Here is a 19142-nt window from a genome sequence, read left to right as displayed (position 1 = left end):
TTCTATTGACAGTCAACAACTCGGTTGCCTGGAGACTTGATATCCAACAAAGGTGTTATTAATTTTCGTTACGAAATTTCTCGATTCGGTCGCCGCGCTCAAAGCCCGCGATAAAAGCTATGCAATAGCTTAAAAACAAATGAAAATTTGGTGATACGGAACCCTCCGAGGGCTAGTGCGACTCGCACTAGCGCAATTATTTCTATCTATCTCTTATAGCACCTATGACAAAAATCTATCTTAAGACTTAAACTTAAGATTTTCTAAAGCTTTTTACTTTAGAAAATGTCAGGCCAAAACTATATTTTTACTGATTAAATACTATATTAATATACGTTTATGTATATTCGTATGTTCTGTTCCCATATCATAAAACGAGTACAGACAGATATATAAAGCGCAGATTAAATATCCACAAGTAGGTTACACAGCGCGGTAAAGTAAAAGAGGAAAAGTAAATTAGCCCAGCCTACTTGCCAACACAGTTGATGATACCTCATTCATCATCCATCCAGCTTGCATGCAAATGAGGAACAAGTACCTAGATACAACATCGACGATGCTTACAGAACGGCGCGGAAAATCAAATTTATTTTATAAAGTGTCTTTGAATAGCCGTAGCTCATGACTATTTTATATGCGTTTTCGTGTTTTAGAATAGCGAACATGTGCACTTCAATAATACGAGTACCTATATCTAGGAGTAGTTTTTGAAACCATTCACTAAACAGGGGTTGGTAATTTTGTGTCTGTATATTTATTACATTGGAAAGATTTTTAAAACATTACTAGCTTACCCAGCAAACGTTGTGCCATATACATAAAAATGTTAAGGGTGAACAACCCTTATCACTTAGGGGTATGAAAAATAGATAGTAGCCGATTCTCAGACCTAGTGAATATGCATATAAAATTTGGTGAAAATCGGTAAAGCCGTTTCGGAGGAGTACGGTAACTAACATTGTGACACTAGAATTTTATATTTAAGATAAAAATATTTAGATTCTTTTATAATATGGAAGGGGCGGATGAGCATTCACTTCTCGATCGATGTCCACTTGATGGTAAGTGGCTACTGCTGTAATCAGTAACATGTAGACATCTGCAATCAACACCAGTTAAGATTAAATTCCTACCTGAAATCGGCCAAATATACGCCGCTACCCCTAAGGATTAAGCTGAAACTACCATCCATGAAAACGCATCATCAAACCACTTCAATGGGTTTAAAAATAAACTAAAAATATTGCTAATATTGCTAGTATAGTTTAAAATCACTTTTAAGCGAAAAATCAGTAATCCAAATTGTTATTAAGCCATGTTGAATTATGTTGGAATTAAAATAAGAATTATAGTTTTTACATTAGACGTATATTTGTAAGCCAGCTAATGGCAGAATAAGCAACTATGTGACAAAAACGTGTAACTACTAAGATTAACCTTATTCACAAATAAATTGAATTGATTTGATTTCATTTGAAATGCCTCGGAAAAGTACGACTATCCGTTCAAAATAGAACACAGCATGGCTTACCACTGCTGTTATTAGGTGGAAATAGGCAAGGTGGTGGTGCCACCGGAGTTGAACCACAGAGGATTTTACCACCTTCGAATTCGCGTGTATTATGCGAAAAAATACCCGGGACAAGAGGGTCTTTTGAATTAAGACCCGAAAATCCTTAGGCACCGCTATTTGACACATGGGGGCTACTTGCCCTTGGTAGAGCCAAAGAGGCACCACGCAAAGGAAACACCGGTGCGTTGCTTTGGAGATCCCGTGACTTTCTAAAATTTCTCATATGCGTAAAAATCTTACGTAACCTGGCTTTCCTCGAAAATGGTCGGGTACCTTTACGAAGATTGCTCTCCGAAACAAAAATCTCCCTTATTTTGTCATGATCTCGACATATGAGAGAATGATTATTAAGATTTTTTTGTTATTCTACTTTTGTCATACAGTGACACACTTAAATAGTATTTTTCTCCTGTATAGAAACAATAGTGCTCAACGTCACTCTATTTTCTCATCGGAAATTGTTTAACTGTCCAACACTATGACACCATGGAGATTTACTTCTATAGACGACTCATGTAATGTTACAAGGTTCGTATTATTTTTCAGTTAATATTTAATAATCAACAAACAGGGAGTGTGACTATTTTAATAAAACGTGACCAATATTTTTAGAAAAAATTTTATAGAGTGATGCTTATCTCTGCGCCTCAGGTGTAAATGTCTTACCCTTGATCGAATACGCCAGGGTTACTCTTTCTATGCTAATGCTTCGGTTGTCGATCTAAAGGAATCTCTGACCAGCTTGTGGTCCCCGTAGTCGATAGATATTCTCAACCAAATTAAGGATGAAAACTTTTTTTGGGCAGTTAAACTCGTTATTTCTACTTCGTTGATATTAATAACTTATTAATATTCCACGGCTATGCTTGGGTTTGCTTACGGAATGAGAGAGATATACTCCACTTGGTGATTGGTGAACATTATGAAATATGTAGATTTACCAGATTTACTCGCGATATTTGCGTTTACATTCAATGATGATTCATTTAAAATAAGTGTGTTACCCGTCATTACATAGATGAAAGGCCGTAATTGGTGTCACCACACCCTGTAGGTGTGGAGTACCATTTTATCTACAAGTTATTGTGTTGAGATTTTCGACATGCGTATCTGAAAATAATGTACACCTTTTCAGCTTATCTGTAGCAGACATCATGTGCTCCTGACACCACGTGAAAGGTTGGGGTCAAATTACAAAAATAAAAATAACCATCACTCGCATAGACTCATTAATGCCTAATAAAATCATGTGTTATAAAATTAGGAAAAGCTCTTTCATCTAGATATTCTAGAAGCATCAGAGATAACATTGGAAATGGTATTTAAATATTGCGTGCCACTGTTTCATATCAGTCATGGTCATTAAATTAAGTTACGAATACTCCCACTCGGTCCGTTATGTCACCCAGAACGCATCGGTTTATCACAAGTCTCCGTGAGCTCTGACTTCACCATTCACTTTTGTTAATCACGCTTACAACTTATCTGGTTAGTAGGTCTGTCAAACGATAATGTTCGTAAGAGCGTCACCTTTTGTGCGTGGTTCGCACCTAATTAGAGAGTCAATTTGTTAATGATATTGGTAATACAAGTCTTCGTTCGTTGTATATTTACCATTTTTCCCCTACCTCCTCAGACTTGCCCCCACCAAAGGAATGTCTACGGGTCGTGGTAGGAAGCGAGAAAATTTCAGATCAGTGTACACAGCTCCTCCGGCGCGGGAGCGGAACACGTCCGAATTTGGGAGACAAATTTTATTGGATAGGAATTTCCGCCCGAGTCCAGTTTACGATAGAAGCGAGCCGGCATCGGTGCACATCACACCTGTGCACTTCCGCGACGATCAGTGAAAGCTTGCACTCGCCTCGCGGCGTCCGATTAAGGTAACGTTACCGTTCATTTATTTTTTGAATGTCGAATGTCATCATGGATATTTTATGCCTCTGTGACAATTTTGTACATTGTTGCAAAAAAGAAACTGAGCGTCGGAAACGGTACCGAACGAAACTGGTTTTGATTCAAGTTATAATTACATAATTTTTACGCGATGCGATCGGCGTAATGACCGTGTCGCGCAAAAATCACGCTAGTGTTAGTATTTCGTTTTTTACACACGATTACAAAAGTATGACGAGCTGTTTTTAGTTCAACGTTTATCGTGAGTTACTCACCAATCCCGGTTATCTAAGTAAAACACTAACTTTCACTTACTCATTAAATTAAAATTTCATTTAAAGATATTTACTGCTTCATCATGAATAATGAATGTCTTTTATTTAATAGTTATTTGCTTATTTTTATATAAAAGAGAAAATATGATTATTTTTTAACTTACTAAATATTTACTTATATTACCAATATTGTTCATTACTATACTCGTAAGACTACACGATTCAGTTTTAAATGCTCTGACACTAATGTGCTTTGTAACTAAGTTAATAAAATTAAATATGTTTCTATTAGTTATGTCAAAAAGTTATAATAGTAATATGTTGCAACGCGATTTTTTGTACTGGCTGCTGCGATGCGTTTTGCGATTTTACCATCCGAGGTTCAAAAAGGAATAAAATACAACACCGGGTTTGTCCGCAGAGCCTAAAGCGAAATATAATCGGCGCGAGAAAGTGGGTCGAACCGAAATATCTCTGTATATTTCAATAATCTCGACACCATGGGTATTTGATATTATTTAGGCTGTGTTTGTAGATATGATTTACATATGTATGTGTTATTATAGCTTGAAGTGTAAAGGTTAGTAGGTATATTATCGTTGTTCTTAATATATTATTTATACTCGTGACAAAACCCTCGTTTTTACCCTTTTATACCGAGCCCTAAAACTAATATAATAACGTGTATAATACAGCACTTTAAAATATCTAATTTATATTTTTGTTTCAATATATTTTATTATTATAGATCCTGTTTTTTCCTTTTTAGTTCTTTCTTTGTTAGTTGTAATTGTTAAGCTGTTTTTTTTAACACAGATACTTTCATATTCCAGAAGGTATCGACCTACATATGAAACTGTTTCATAAAATTATGTTTGCTAAAAGTAATTGAGTTCAAACGGGGCTTAGAAAAGTAATTTCTACTAAACTATTTATATAGCAATTAATTTTATTTAAACTTAACTTTATGCTATTTACAAACTTCCGCAGAAATTCATAAAATTGCAGCGGATGACTGAAATATAAATACGTATGAAATTACGGCTTTAAAAGAAACTAAATAGTGTTAAATAATATTTCCCAATTCTAATATTGCCTACTTGTACTGAAACGTTTTGACTTGTGAATTTGAGATTAAATTACAGAAATTCTGTTTAAAGCAATTACACTTAATATTACATTACCGATAATTGTTATGCCATGGTCATATGAATTGAAGGAATATTGAAATTAACAGTTTATTTTCATTTCTGTTATAATAGTTTTTAACGTTGAAATACTTTAAATCTTATGCGCTTTTCGGTAAGTATTCATAAAGACGTAGGGAACAGAGGTATTGTTCAGTATTTAGAACTGGTCGAAATACTGATTATAAATAAAAGGAGTAAATTCAAAATTTAAAGGTTGACGTTTCTGTCATAACACACATTGTACGGACAGTCGGTATTCAGATTTCGTCACGGGACGTATAATATAATTTATATTTATTACGGGGGTCCTGGGGACCTATTTGGACGTCGCGAGTGTGTATGCATCACGGTCGATCGGTCGCCGAAGGGAGCACCGCACAGTTCTACGGTATTTATACATATATTCACCTACATTATTGTTTCTAGCGCACAAGGGTTCCAAATTATATTTCGGATTAGAAACCAGCGACCTAAAACTCTACAGGTATCATTATTTATTTACATGCCAACAGCAATACCTACAATACATTTTATAATATAAAGCTCTCAGAAACACAAGGATTGTGTGAATGCCCTTTAAATTATCCACAAATCTTATTCAAAGTACTCAAAGGACGAGTAGTAGAGTATATTAAATAATATACACATTTTATAAAAGGTGGATGTCTAGTTCAGAGTCAAAGTGGTTGAATAGATATTCTTCAAAGTACAAAATGTTTGAACATCTTGTCTGCGGTAGCATCCTATTGAATCTGAAAGGGTATCTATTGAAAGGCGTGTTCTAGCTGTCTTCGACATCTTGTAGAGTTTTCAATAGAACCAAAGTGGCGTTTGGAAACTGCTCCGTAGAGAAGGAACTATCTAAATATATTTAAAGTAATCTAGTACTAGAAAAGCAGTGATAGCCAAGAGGTTAAACTCTCCCTCTTGAGGGGTCCGAGGTTCAAATCCCAGGCACGCACCTCTAATTTTTCTGTTATGTGCGTATTAGAAATTAATTATCACTGGCTTAAACGGTGACGGAAAACATCGTGAGGGAACCTGCATACCTGAGGAATCTTAAAAAAAAAAAGTTTTCTAAGGTGTGTGAAGTCTACCGATATGCACTTGGCCAGCGCGATGGACTATGGCCTAATCCTTCACATTCTAAGAGGAAAGCCGTGCCCAGCAGTGGGATAGTAATGGGTTGACGATGATAAATGTAGTACTAGATCAAGAATGATCTGGTTTATGTCTAAACCTCGTTAACAAAAGATTAATTTTAATATATTACTTTACCATTTACACTTTACCATTTTCCATCAAACAGTGGAATACGACTGACATACACATGAGGCGACCATCCGGGTAATCAGGAGTGTCAACGCATCTGTGATCAGCTTCAGATAGAACCTTTGTTCTATATTGAGTTAGTTTAAGATGCGGCATAAGACGAACTGCTTTCTCGCTTGCTATATTTATCTTACAAAAACACTATTGTAAACTTATATCAATGCCCTTAGAAATTAAGGATACAGCCAAATAAGCAGCTCCCAATAATCTTTTCAATGATTCATGTACTCCCCAAAAATAACAATAACAAAGTATATAAAATAAATTTCGGGATATAAGTTAATAAATATTGTACAATTATTATTGTATCTTCTGGCTTTCTGTGAAATACCAATGTACTCAATGAAAATGAATTCACACAATTATCCGTAAAAGTCCACTTCAATCAATTGGAAGTGCGCTATCGGACGTAAGTAGATTAAAATAAAAATAACTTTTATTTGCGACAAATCGACATTGCAAAATAACAAAAATATATTCAGCTTAAATTTCAATCATTTAAAACATAGTACTCGCCTATGTGATGTTAGTCTCCGAAAAATAGGAAGGTTGTGCCAGAGCTTTGGTGTTCATTTATATTATTTAATTTATAGGACTCATACTATTGTCCCTGTATTTCCGGGAACAGAATAGGATTACGGTATCCCCTGCCTGTCGTAATAGGCGATTAAAAGGGAGCTTCTGGGGTCGTGGGTTGCAAGAGTGGGAGCTCAAACCACCCGATAAGAGACGCCGGGAAGGGCGGTATATGTGGCCGCATACCGTCTTACACACACGAGATGGTTTGACGAGTTTTATACTCACCAGGGTAGAGCCCGACGGGGCAAGATGCTTAGAGGACTCCGGTTGCGTTCCTTTGGAGATCCCGGAGTCCTCAACAAAGCGTCGAGGACGGTCACCGGGGGAGTTTTAGTGCGGTAAGTATCCCTCATAACCCTGTGTCGCTCCCACGGCACCGGTTACCTATTGAAGGTTCCCCCGCGTTAACAAAAAAAAAACGACTCATAGTATTATAACCGTCCTTAGCAATAGAGTCAATCTATAGGTTTGAAACTCTACGCCATTATTTACAAGTTGAAAATAAAATCCCAGACATGCAAATCTGATTTTTCAAAATTGTGTGCGCATTAGAAATTAATAATTACTTGCCTAAACGGTGAAACATGCCTGAGTGTTGTGTAAAAAAGGCAAAAGATCCCGAAGATGTGAAAATCATCCGATAAGTACTCACTTGGCGCGCTTGGTTTCTACCAGGTCTATGGCCCCCAAAATTTGAGAGGAGAATTTTGGCTGGCAGTAGCGTAGTAATGGGTTGAAGATAACCATCTCGCGGATTTAAAGCCTACGTCGCATCCTACGACTACCACCGACATTGTTGACTCATTTCCAAAATTGCAGCTTACATAAGCGATCATCGAAGTTGTACCGGATATACCTAATAGGGAGCCAAACGATTTGATTTTTACATCTAATGACCTGAATGATCAGAAAGAATGAATGGTAATCGCGATCTGATGTTGACGTCTAAAAACTTTTTTTTACAGAAGTAGCAAAAGAGCAGATAAGAGTCCTATTTGAGGTCTGCCACAGACGCGTTGTTACCTTCGAGGACAAAATTGGAAAGCCACGAATATATCCATTTGTTTTTTATCGGCACTTATAAATGAAATACACACGTGACTGTAGGAGTCAAAATAAATTAGTGTAAAATAAATGATTGCGACTATAATATAGTACTTTCGATAGCGAATTACAATATATTCATGATGCAAGCTTAGACTCGCATGTACAGTTTTCGCTTAAACATAATAGGAGAGATTATACTAAGCTGATGTTGCAGTTGGGATTTGCACTACCGTTGTCTTGTACAGCTTAGTATATGACACGGTTGAGCACATCTTAATTGGAATCTGGTTTTGAACAATGTGATATTGGCATCAGGTTGACCTCATAATTAAAGCCTATCAGGCTAATATTTTATTGCAAAAACTATGTATTATATCTTATTCGTATCACAATCTTAGTTACCGTATTCTTCAAAAACGGCTTCACCGATTTTCACCAAATTTTATACGCATATTCAGTAGGTCTGAGAATCAGCTACTATCTATTTATCATACCCCTAAGTGGCTTGTTCACTCTTAACATTTTTTTAATTTATATGGCAACACGACGTTTGCCGGGTCAGCTAGTATTTTTATCTTATCTACACTAATATTATAAAGAGGAAAACTTTGTTTGTTTTTTTTATTGTAATGAATAGGCTCAAAAACTACTGGACCGATTTTAAAAATTCTTTTACCATTCGAAAGCTACATATAGTTACATAGGCTATATTTTATATGAAATATCAAAAAAAAAACGAATCATAGTATATAAAATAGATTTTGAGGCGGTACAAAGTTTACCAGGTCAGCTAGTTCGCAATAAAGACGCTGAGTAATGTCTCTTTGATGACCCCGGGAAGGACGGCGGTATGTGGTCGCATACCGTCGTGAATACCAGATGATGTGGGAGAAGCGAAAACTGCTCTCCCAGGTCAGAGCCCGATCGGGGCTTCGCGCTTGAAGCGCTCCGGTTGCGTTCTGTCGGAGATACCGGAGTTCTCCAACAAGCGTCGAGTACGGCCACCGGGGGGGTTTTGGTGCGGTAAAAATCCCACATAACCCGGCGTCGCTCCCACGTCGTCGGGTACCTTTTGAAGGTTTCGCCCCCGTAACAAAAAAAAGACTATCACTACTATCCTGCCTTTACGATACGAGCCTTTATTTTTGGGATACGCGTGTAGGCATACACCCGCGTGACAGGTATGACACCACGGAACAATAAAAACTAGTATGATACATAAATTACATTATGGGCGAGTTACACAAGGTTCCCATAAAATCCCAAATAAAATACTTTTTTTAAGATTATGTATCAATTATATATAGATACATATCACTCCACCGAATTTAAAAATAGAACCAAATAACTAATAAATTATACGAAAATGTAATCAACAATCCGTACAACAGTTAATCTGTTAAAGGAATTTACTAAGATGTGGAAGGCCTTAAAAATACACAGTAAAAGTTAATTAAAAAGTAGAGCTTCGCGAGTCCGTTTTATCTTCAGGCCGATTAAATTTAACAAGCCTGCTATTCAATCACGCTAACGGTGCCAACTGTCGTGATATAATGTATTAATCTGATGTTGTGACAGCATCGTACAGTACCCTTAGTATAACTTTTTACGTTTTTACAAAATATACTGTTTTTGTATTTGTTTACGTGTTTCCCATACATTTCCAGTCAGTTCTGATACAGTCCGCTGGGGCGCTGGTACTTTTTATTTTCTTTTTAACAGCAGATTGTGTATATAATTAGAATTAATTGTTACGTTTCTTTAACATAATATGTTAAGTTATTTTGTTTAACATCAATAGAATAATCTATGTGTAATACTTAGATACTTGCTAGTATATAGAATCATTCCATATGAAAGTTCGTTAGTTGTATGTGATAGGTGAATGGCCGTTATTAACATATTTGATACCATATTTGGACATATCGCGTCCAAATATTGTATGTATTTAACACAAATGTTATTGGGCAAAATATGTAGGTATGACGGTGGTGCCGCCGAAATCGCACGAAAAAGAGTTCTAACATCTTGAAATAAATAAATGTTTCTCGTGTGTATCCAAAAATTCAATAAGACCTTTTAGTTAATAGTTCAAATATACGTCTGTAACAGATCAAACCAAATCAAATCGATTTTTTTTATTTAAAATTACTTCTTTACAAAGCACTTTTTGAAGGTCAATACAACTACCACCACTTCACAAGGTATTTCGTTATGGAGAAGAAGCGGCGAAAGAAGCTCCATAAACTTAAACTTAACGTAATGGTACATGTGAAGCTGGAAGTAGTTCAGACCACACCGTTTTGTCAGTCGAATTATTATAGTACGCTTTTTTACATAGCGTTTGTTTAACGACATTTTTGAACTTTTTTTCTGTGAGATTCAAAATGTGGTCGGGTATTTTATTGTAGTAGCGAATACAGTTACCCATGCAAGATCTAGCCATCTTACATAATCTATGTTTAGGAATTGCTAATTTATTTCTATTTGTAGTATTAAAGTTATGGTGGTTACTATGTTTTATTCAAACAAATCAGTGTGTTTTCTTATATACATCATATTTTCATAGATGTATTAACTTTGTACCGTCAATATATTAATAGTGGGAAATAGTTCTCTCAGATCTATATTGACAGATTAACGAAAACATAAGCATTAAAATGCAAATTGCTGTAATTCGTAAATCGTAAATGCTTTTTCCATCAAAATAATTGCTTTCCTTCAGTAGAGAAAGCCTGCAAAGTTATTAACAACTCATTTGATTGATATGCGCATATCGGCCTAATCCGATTTGATGGGAAATTGGAAAAACCATCCGTGTTGGTAACAAATCCTGCCCATCTAAATATTTGTATCTAAACGGCATGGCAACGCGTTGGACAAATCTATATATATATATATAATGAATGTTTGTGTGTACGTCCTTAATAGAAATATCCATAATCCTATAACTATGCATATTTTGATCATGTGATAATCTTTAGCAAAAAAAGAGCCCACGAAGGTTTCTGAGTTGGTACGACCAATTTTCAGTTACAAATTTTCAGTTATATGTATGACATGATATTTTTTAAAACATGTCATGTCATGTCATGTTGATTTAAATTCTTTAACAACGCATTCCATATTGTAATTTAATTATAATTTCGATAAAAAACATATGTCAAATGACGAGAAATAATGAATGTTTATCATACAACAGAAACATTTTAAATTTAAACTCTGAGGAAATATAAACAGATGTTTTATGTTGTTACAGTATTTATGGCCAGACTAATTATAATTATATTACAGTACTCCTTACTTATTCATAGAAATAGGAATTAAATTATTCTACGACGGAGATCTTGTACAGAGATCCGTACCTCACAGGAAATGCTCCCGAGTCAGCCGCAGCGGCTATTTAAAGGAGCTGAATAGCTTCGGTCCACGTCTGTAATAGAAGTCCGAAAACATTTTCCTTTTCGAGATTTAAGGTTTCCGTACCTGGCTCCAATCTCCGCTAAGCGCGATAAAGCTATAATGAATTCCAAAGACCATTCTTTACCATTCGATCGACTATTTAGCCGCTTTTCAAGAGCTAGATGCAATAGCATTACATCAAGCGTTCTACGATGTATCTAAATACTAAAAATGCGATTTAGCATCAATATAGGCGCTAAAATACTTCTCCGATAACACGACTAAACGCGGTAAGTCAACAATACCCTTAGTATGAGTTTTTACGATTTAACAAATATGACTGTTTAGTATTTGTTTACGTATTTCCCATACATTTCTAATCAGCGCCCTAAGCGGAGTGTATCAGAACTGATTGAACATGTATGGGAAATACGTAAACAAATGCAAACATTTTTGTAAAAACCTAAAAACTCGTACTAAGGGTACAGACGTTTCAGTGCAATCCCCGAAATGTGAACTGCCGATGCTTAAAAGTAGCATAATGTGTTAGGGTCGTGAATATCACAAGGACCAACAAAACTACCACCACACCAACACACATCGAGAAGATAAAAGTACTCATAATAATAACTTATAATACTTGTACCTACATTTTAAGCCATCCCTACAAATGAAAACATTTTGTGCATTTAACCACCACACCATTATGTTTTAGCCGGTATAATCACAATTATAAAGTGCTAGGAAGCTGTGTACCTGTCTTGTGCTCTGTTATACTAACCTTTGTTTAGTCTTAATTAAAATTAATTCAACCGTTAGATAAAGGCAATTTTATTCACAAAAGATAAAATGACCTAAAGAGACATTCAAGAAAGAAAATACTGAAAGCGTCAAGTGACGTTATGGTGAATACTCGATTTTTTATAAAAATACTTTTTCTTATATTCGACACCTAACCCCTACTAATATTATAAACTAGTTTTCACCCGCGGCTTCGTCCACGTTTAAGAGAAAATAGTATAACATAGTAACATACATAAAACTGAAAATTCGTACCTTCAACTTTGCTAAAGATCATTACTTGATTAAATGCATAGTTTACGACTCAATCCGTACCAATATCAATACAAAATTTTATTAAAATCGGTTCGGTGGTTTAGGCGTGAAGAAGAGACAACCAGACAGACGGACAGAGTTACTTTCGGATTTATAATATAAGTAAGGAAGTAAGGATAAGGATCAAAAGTAACTCAGTCTGTCTGTCTGTCTCTTTTTCACGCCCAAACCACTGAACCGATTTGAATAGAATTTGTACAAATATAGTCTGGGATCCGAGAAAGGACATAGGATAGTTTTAACCCGGAAATCCCACAGGAACTAGAGATGGCGATCTGAGATCGATTAATCGGAGAATCGATCTATTGGACCAAAAAATCGATTATTTTAATCGATCTCCAGTAATGGATTTATTCAGTGAATCGATCTTTCGAGATCGAAATTAGTTTTTTCATCGTTGATTGTGTATTAGCAATTATAGTTATAGATATTTTTGTTTTATGTATGTCATATTACTCGTATTTCTTTAGAACGCAGGCGAAGAAGCCGCGGTCACCACTAGTTATGTATAAATTATTCGTATGCATCGATAAATTACGAATATTTTAGCGGAGTTAAAATAGTTTAATGGTCTTTTAAAAATATAATAAGTCCTTCTATAATAAAGCGCCACAATAATGATATTTTATTAGATTTTTGCACTTATCGTCACATGAAAAAGAATTATTTAGAAATTTCGTAAGTACGAAATAAACAAGTAACTTTTCAATGTCTAAATTATTTTACATTGCGTCGCATATATAATAATGCGATGTATAGTCCGCGCCAAACTGCTAGTCCGCTCTGAAGTTGTTGCGAGCAGGTGCAGTCATACAATTTGCTATGGCGACGCGATTCATTTCTATATTTAGAGCGGACTAGCAGTTTTACGCGAACTATACTAGTATTAAGACCTAAAGGTAGAAACAATTCTATATTGAGTTGGTCATGGATTTCTGTAGGCGGCAGCGACCCATTTGTTAAAAATACGTGGTCGATCCAAATAGGGTTCCATTTTTAACACCTACCATCCAGCCTTCTAGCCAGTAATGTTTCCCAAATGTTAGAAAAATATACTCGAAATATATACGAAGCTCGCTGGCAATAAATTTCCATTCAACATAGTATCTAACTACTCGAAACTGCACGAGTTTTAATGAAGGCATGTTTGCTTTCAAAGCGACCATTTCAATAGAGCTGATTCCTTTGAGATGTACTTTTACTGCAGCCTCACTAAAGTTTCACATCTACATCCCTCTTCAATTTCAATTTGAATAAGGTTTTCCTTATTTTTAACTTATCATTCTAATATCGTATACTAGTTATAAATATTGGAAATTTATTAGTGTAATCATCATCAACCCATTACTGTCCCACTGCTGGGCATGGGTCTCCTCTCAGCATGTGAAGGAGTAGTGTAATGTTCTACCTAAATTGTACCATAATGTTTTCTTTTGCACGACTCATGTTGCGAAGCATCAGAGAGTGCTTTACGATCGAAAATTTTTTTCGCTTCATTTTGGCGGCTATTTTTATTATTGATAGTTCACGGAATCAAGATATTTTGCATACTATTGTCGAGATAATTTAATGGAGATTAATTCCATACTTTTTAAAAATTGATTTACTGCAATAGAATTGGGAAAAAACACCAAAATAGGTTTAACAATTTTCCTGTCCGTCATGTGTGAAACCTGAAAACACTGTAACTTGTGAAAAAATCCATCATTTGAGTTTTTTTTTTTTTTTTAATTCTAATCGACGATTGTAGGTCACTGAATGCGAATGATTAATTAATTCAGTGTCGTTTAATTGCAATTAATATCTATAGATATTATGTACATTTATTCCACCAGGGGCGCTTGTGCAGTACCTTCTTCCTACTACAGCTGTTTTTTCGGCAATTAATTTTGAACGACTTAAGTTTTTTTTTTTTTATATTTCATAATTAAATGAGCATTATGAGTCGTGCACTTTTGGATTTTCCAAATCTTTGAAAGAATTATTAGATATTTCCAAATTTTTGAAAGACTTAAATGATTGATTTTACGTAGTCGGATCTTAGTTTTTAAATTATTTTGTATACAATGTTTATTTTCTCAAATTGTATTATTTTGTATGCATTTTGCAACATATCAATACGCCATTCATTGTTGAATGTCGACATTGTTGATTATTTTTTTATAATATAGGAGTAGCAGACGAGCATGCAATGATGATAAGTGGCTACTGGCGCCCATAGACATCTGTAATCACCCTCAAATAGTATTAGATTCCTACCTGAGGTCGGCTACAGATACACCGCTACTACTCCTGAGGACTACGAGTAAACTGGAACTCCTCGGAAAAATATATCTCAATTACTTCATCCTTCAAACCAGAATACAGCAGCGCTTAACACTGCTGTTGATGGGTAGATATAGGTGTGACGGTGGTGCCGCCGGAGTCGAACCACAAAGAGTTATATCACCTTCATATAAAGATAAGAGTCATGCATCGTACATAATATTCCAATTTCAAAAGTAGGACTTATATGTCTATGTACATGTTTTTAATATGCTACAAATGTCAGCGAGATAGAAAAACCCCTCGTCTAGTGACCTACATACGTTAGTAGCGTATAATAATAACTGAAAAAATGTAGTAAGCCTACGTTTTATTTCGTTTTACCAATCTCGCTACTATCGGTGGTATTTGTTAGAATATTTTGCTTACGAAAAGGTTATATTTAAGTGCGATATTAATACTCAATCCATCTCAATCCTACCAAATATCGAAAAACAACTATTTCTAACATGAACAAATAGTCAATTGGCAATTTGGTACACGAAATATTGGATAGATTGGATTAAATATTGGCTATTAATAGGCGTTAATTTGAAAAAGGGTGTAATAACCACAGATTAGTAAAGATCACTCACTCCTAACAAGAAAATGTACCAGGTTTTGAGAATTGAAATAGTTGCGTAAAAAGGTTTTGCCACGTCTCCGTGCTAAAATTTCCCTAAAATATTTGAAATAATTATTTATTCATTACGTAAATTACATAATTATTACGTAAATTAGTTATTTATTCGTAAATTTTCTCTAAAAATGTTTTTATTTTTCAAGGATTCAAAAAAAGAACTTACTAATATAAGCCGTTTGTGGCTTCATTCAATTTCAAGGCGGCGAAGTATCTTTACTAATCTATGGTAATAACTATCACACTAAGTATCACTACCACATCGCGTACATAGATTGCAGATCACTGACTAATTCCTGAGACATGTTTCCTAGTTTCCTTACATTACCGTCGTATGCCTGAAGATTGCAGTCAAAGCCTTTCAAAGCAAGCGTAAAGTCAAGAAATTGAGTTGTATACTTGCCTTTTGATACCCTTAGAGTATTAACTTTGTAAACTTCTGAAAACACGTTCGTACATTTGGCTAATTAGTACTCCTGTACTTACATAAACTGAACTAAACTGAAGATGTCAAGTCCTGTAGTTTTCGGACCAACTGGAGCTAAAGTATCCCCGGCATAGAAATTAATTATCACTTACTTTAACGCCGAAGGAAAACATCGTGAAGAAACTTGCATACCTGAAAGGTCTTAAAAAAAAAAAGTTATTGAAGGTATGTGAAGTCCACCAATACGCATGTGGCCAGCGCGGTGGACTATGGCCTAATCCTTCTTATTCTGAGAGGAGACCCGTGCCCAGCAGTGGGACAGTTATGGTTGACGACGATCCCCTGCCTATCATAAGAGACGATTAAAAAGGATCCCCAGGTTTGGGGGATTCCGATTGAGTTCCGTTGGAGATCCCGGAGTGCTCCACGTAGCGCTCAGGACGGCCACCGGGGGAGTTTAAGTGGGCAAAAAACGTACATAATCCCACAGTGCCAGATATCTTTTGAAGATTCCCTCCTCGTCAATCAAAATAGTTTCATCATTGTCATTATTTGAACTTTTTTATATAATATAGGAGTAGCAGACGAGCATAAAGTCCACCTGATGTTAAGTGGCTACTGCCGTCCATGGACATCTGTAATCAAACCCAGATAGGATTACATATTCCCACCTGAGGTCGGCCATAGATGCGCCGCTACCCCTGTGGACTAAGCTGGAACGCCTCGGAAAAGTCTGTTTTCCTTACCACACCCTTCAAACCTGAACACAGCAGCATCTAACACTGTTCTTAGGTAGAAATAGGTGTGGCGGTGGTGCCGCCGGAGTGGAACCACAAAGGGTTCTACCACCTTCAACGTACCACGGGTACCACGCTAACACCAATTTATAGCGGTTTTAAAATAATTCATCGTCATCATCATCATCATCAACCCATTATTGTTCCACTGCTGGGCACAGGTCTCCTCTCAGAATGAGAAGGTTTAGGCCATAGTCTACCGCGCTGGCCAAGTGCGTATTGGTAGACTTCACATAACTTTGAGTTTTTTTTATAAATCTCTGAAATATGCAGGTTTCCTCACGTAGTTTTTCTTCACCGTTTTCACCGGGTTAAAATAATTAGTCTCGTAAATTACAAAAAATGAAGTATATAATTGTAATACAAAATGATAAATGCTCTCGCTCATCGCTCGGTACAAATTAAACTTCCGTACTGGTTGAGATACAATCCAATTTTTACTTTCATCTCAGAACGTTATCTGCAGAACGGCTCCTTCTTATCGGATCTTCCTGTAAATTTTTAAATCCCGTTAAAATTATCTCGACAAGCTCTCGGCACCGTCTCGTGCAGTTATAGAGATTCTTTAGTAATACTTCATTCCTAGAGTTATTCGCTCACTGATATTGATTTGATAGAAAATATTTTATCAGTTCGTCTTCTTACTGAAAATTGTCTACTAATTGTATACATGGCATAAATAACTATGGATTACTTTAAACATAATACTTGCATGAAAGCGAAAAAAAGATGTTTATTTTAATATTTATTCATTATTTTCTATTTAAAAACTAATCAAAAAATACCGAACAGTTTTGCGTGCACAAAATCAATTTATTTACCTATACTAGTTAAAAGAAATAAATTTTAGAGTTTGTAGTGAATATTATTGTTACATTTTACCGAAAATCTAGCCAAAACTGCGTTTGTCACCGTGTGCGGCACATTTAAATATTTAATTTCAATATAAAAAATATTTTTTTTAAATATTGAAGAACTTGTATTCCCTTTTTAGAAAAATATATTGAAGCCATTCAGGTTTTATATTTTTAAAATAATTGTTTTAACGATGATTACTATTATAAATATAAAACTCATCTTACGCTTCAATAAGTACTTAATATACGGCATCCGAGAGCGAGACCGGGCCTGTAGGGAAAGCCAGTTATACAATGCAATATTTACATAACGAACAGTTTTCGCGGACAAAACGTAACTTATAAGCAAACCGGTCGCATTTTTCTAGCGTCCACATTGCAATGTTTTGATTGGTAGCGTGATGATTAGCGTTCATTTACATCAACAGACAGAACGTGTCAGACACGTGTCGTGACAGTAAAAACGTACTTTTCTGTTACTTTACATATTTATTAACGTATTTTTATGTACTGTAACAATACTGTATAGAAAAATGATTTTATCTATCACGGGCCGTGTCTGAAACGCTTTACGTGAATATGAATATATCAGTTCTGCTACAATCCGCTAGGGGCGCTGATTGGAAATGTATGGGCAAATACGTAAACAAATACAAAAACAGTCACTTTTGTATAAACGTAAAAACTCATATTAAGGGTACATGTTGAAATGAGGCAACAGTCAGAACGTATTAGACCGTGACATTCAAATCATTTTTATTTCAGATAATATATACTTGACTGGAATTTGGGTAATGGAGGAATCGTGTAATGCCAGTTAATGTAACTTTCTTTTTTCAAAAATCGTGTATATAAGAAATAAATTACTTGCGTAAATATTTCGTAAAATCTAAATATGACGTTTGTACCTGATTGTACCTGTCTTAAGCTTTCTGTTGTGGGTTCAAAATAAGGCTTCCACTAGTAACTAGTAAGGTGGTAGAACCCTTTGTGTATTGACTCCGGCGGCACCACAATAGCGGCAGTGTGAAACGCTATTGTGTTCTGGTTTGAAGGTAAGGGAGACATACTTTTCCGAGGCGTTCCAGCTTAGCCCTCAGGGGTAGCGGCGCATCTGTGGCCGACCTCGGGCAGAAATATCTAATCCTGTCTGGTGTTGATAACAGCTGATGTTCATTGGCGTCAGTAGCCACTTACCAGCAGGTGGACTTCATGCTCGCCTGCCACTCCTATATTCTGGTGTAGTACGTATTCTATCTTCAACCCATGACTGTCTCCCTTCTGCCCACAAGTCCTGGCCAGGCACAGTTTGGTAGGTAGGTAGTACCGTCCAAGCAATGGATAATTCATTTTTAGTATATACTTGAAAAATTAGTTGTCCTGTGTAGATACACAGGACGGTACTCAATCATCGGACCCCCGGATTGAAAGGATGAAAAACCAATTACAGGCTTTTGATCGTTTCTCAAGAAATGCGACAGTAATGTAACTGATGATATTTCCTTGTTGTTTCGAACAATCAATCAATCAACAACCCATTACTGTCCCACTGTTGGGCACGGGTCTCCTCTCATAATGAGAAGGGTTAGGCCATAGTCCACCGCGCTGGCCAAGTGCGTATTGGTAGACTTCACATACCTTTGAGATTTTTTTTTATAAATCTCTCAGGTATGCAGGTTTCCTCACGATGTTTTCCTTCGCCGT

General features: G+C 35.8%; 1 protein-coding gene across 1 annotated transcript in view; it reads left to right on the top strand.

The window, feature by feature from the left end:
- Nucleotides 1-3258: 3258 nt before the first annotated feature.
- The window catches only part of Cyp303a1 (Probable cytochrome P450 303a1), a 29185-nt gene continuing 13301 nt past the window's right edge, over nucleotides 3259-19142 (top strand). The window contains exon 1 of the mRNA XM_073074849.1: nucleotides 3259-3459. The gene's annotated coding sequence lies outside the window, so the exon portion shown is untranslated. The remainder of the gene's footprint in view (nucleotides 3460-19142) is intronic.

This window comes from Epargyreus clarus, unplaced genomic scaffold, assembly GCF_041222505.1.
Source record: "Epargyreus clarus isolate Ecla_fem2 unplaced genomic scaffold, WU_Ecla_fem_2.2 ptg000007l, whole genome shotgun sequence".
In the NCBI taxonomy this organism is placed as follows: Eukaryota; Metazoa; Arthropoda; class Insecta; order Lepidoptera; family Hesperiidae; genus Epargyreus; species Epargyreus clarus.
This window is presented reverse-complemented; position numbering and strand designations above follow the sequence as displayed.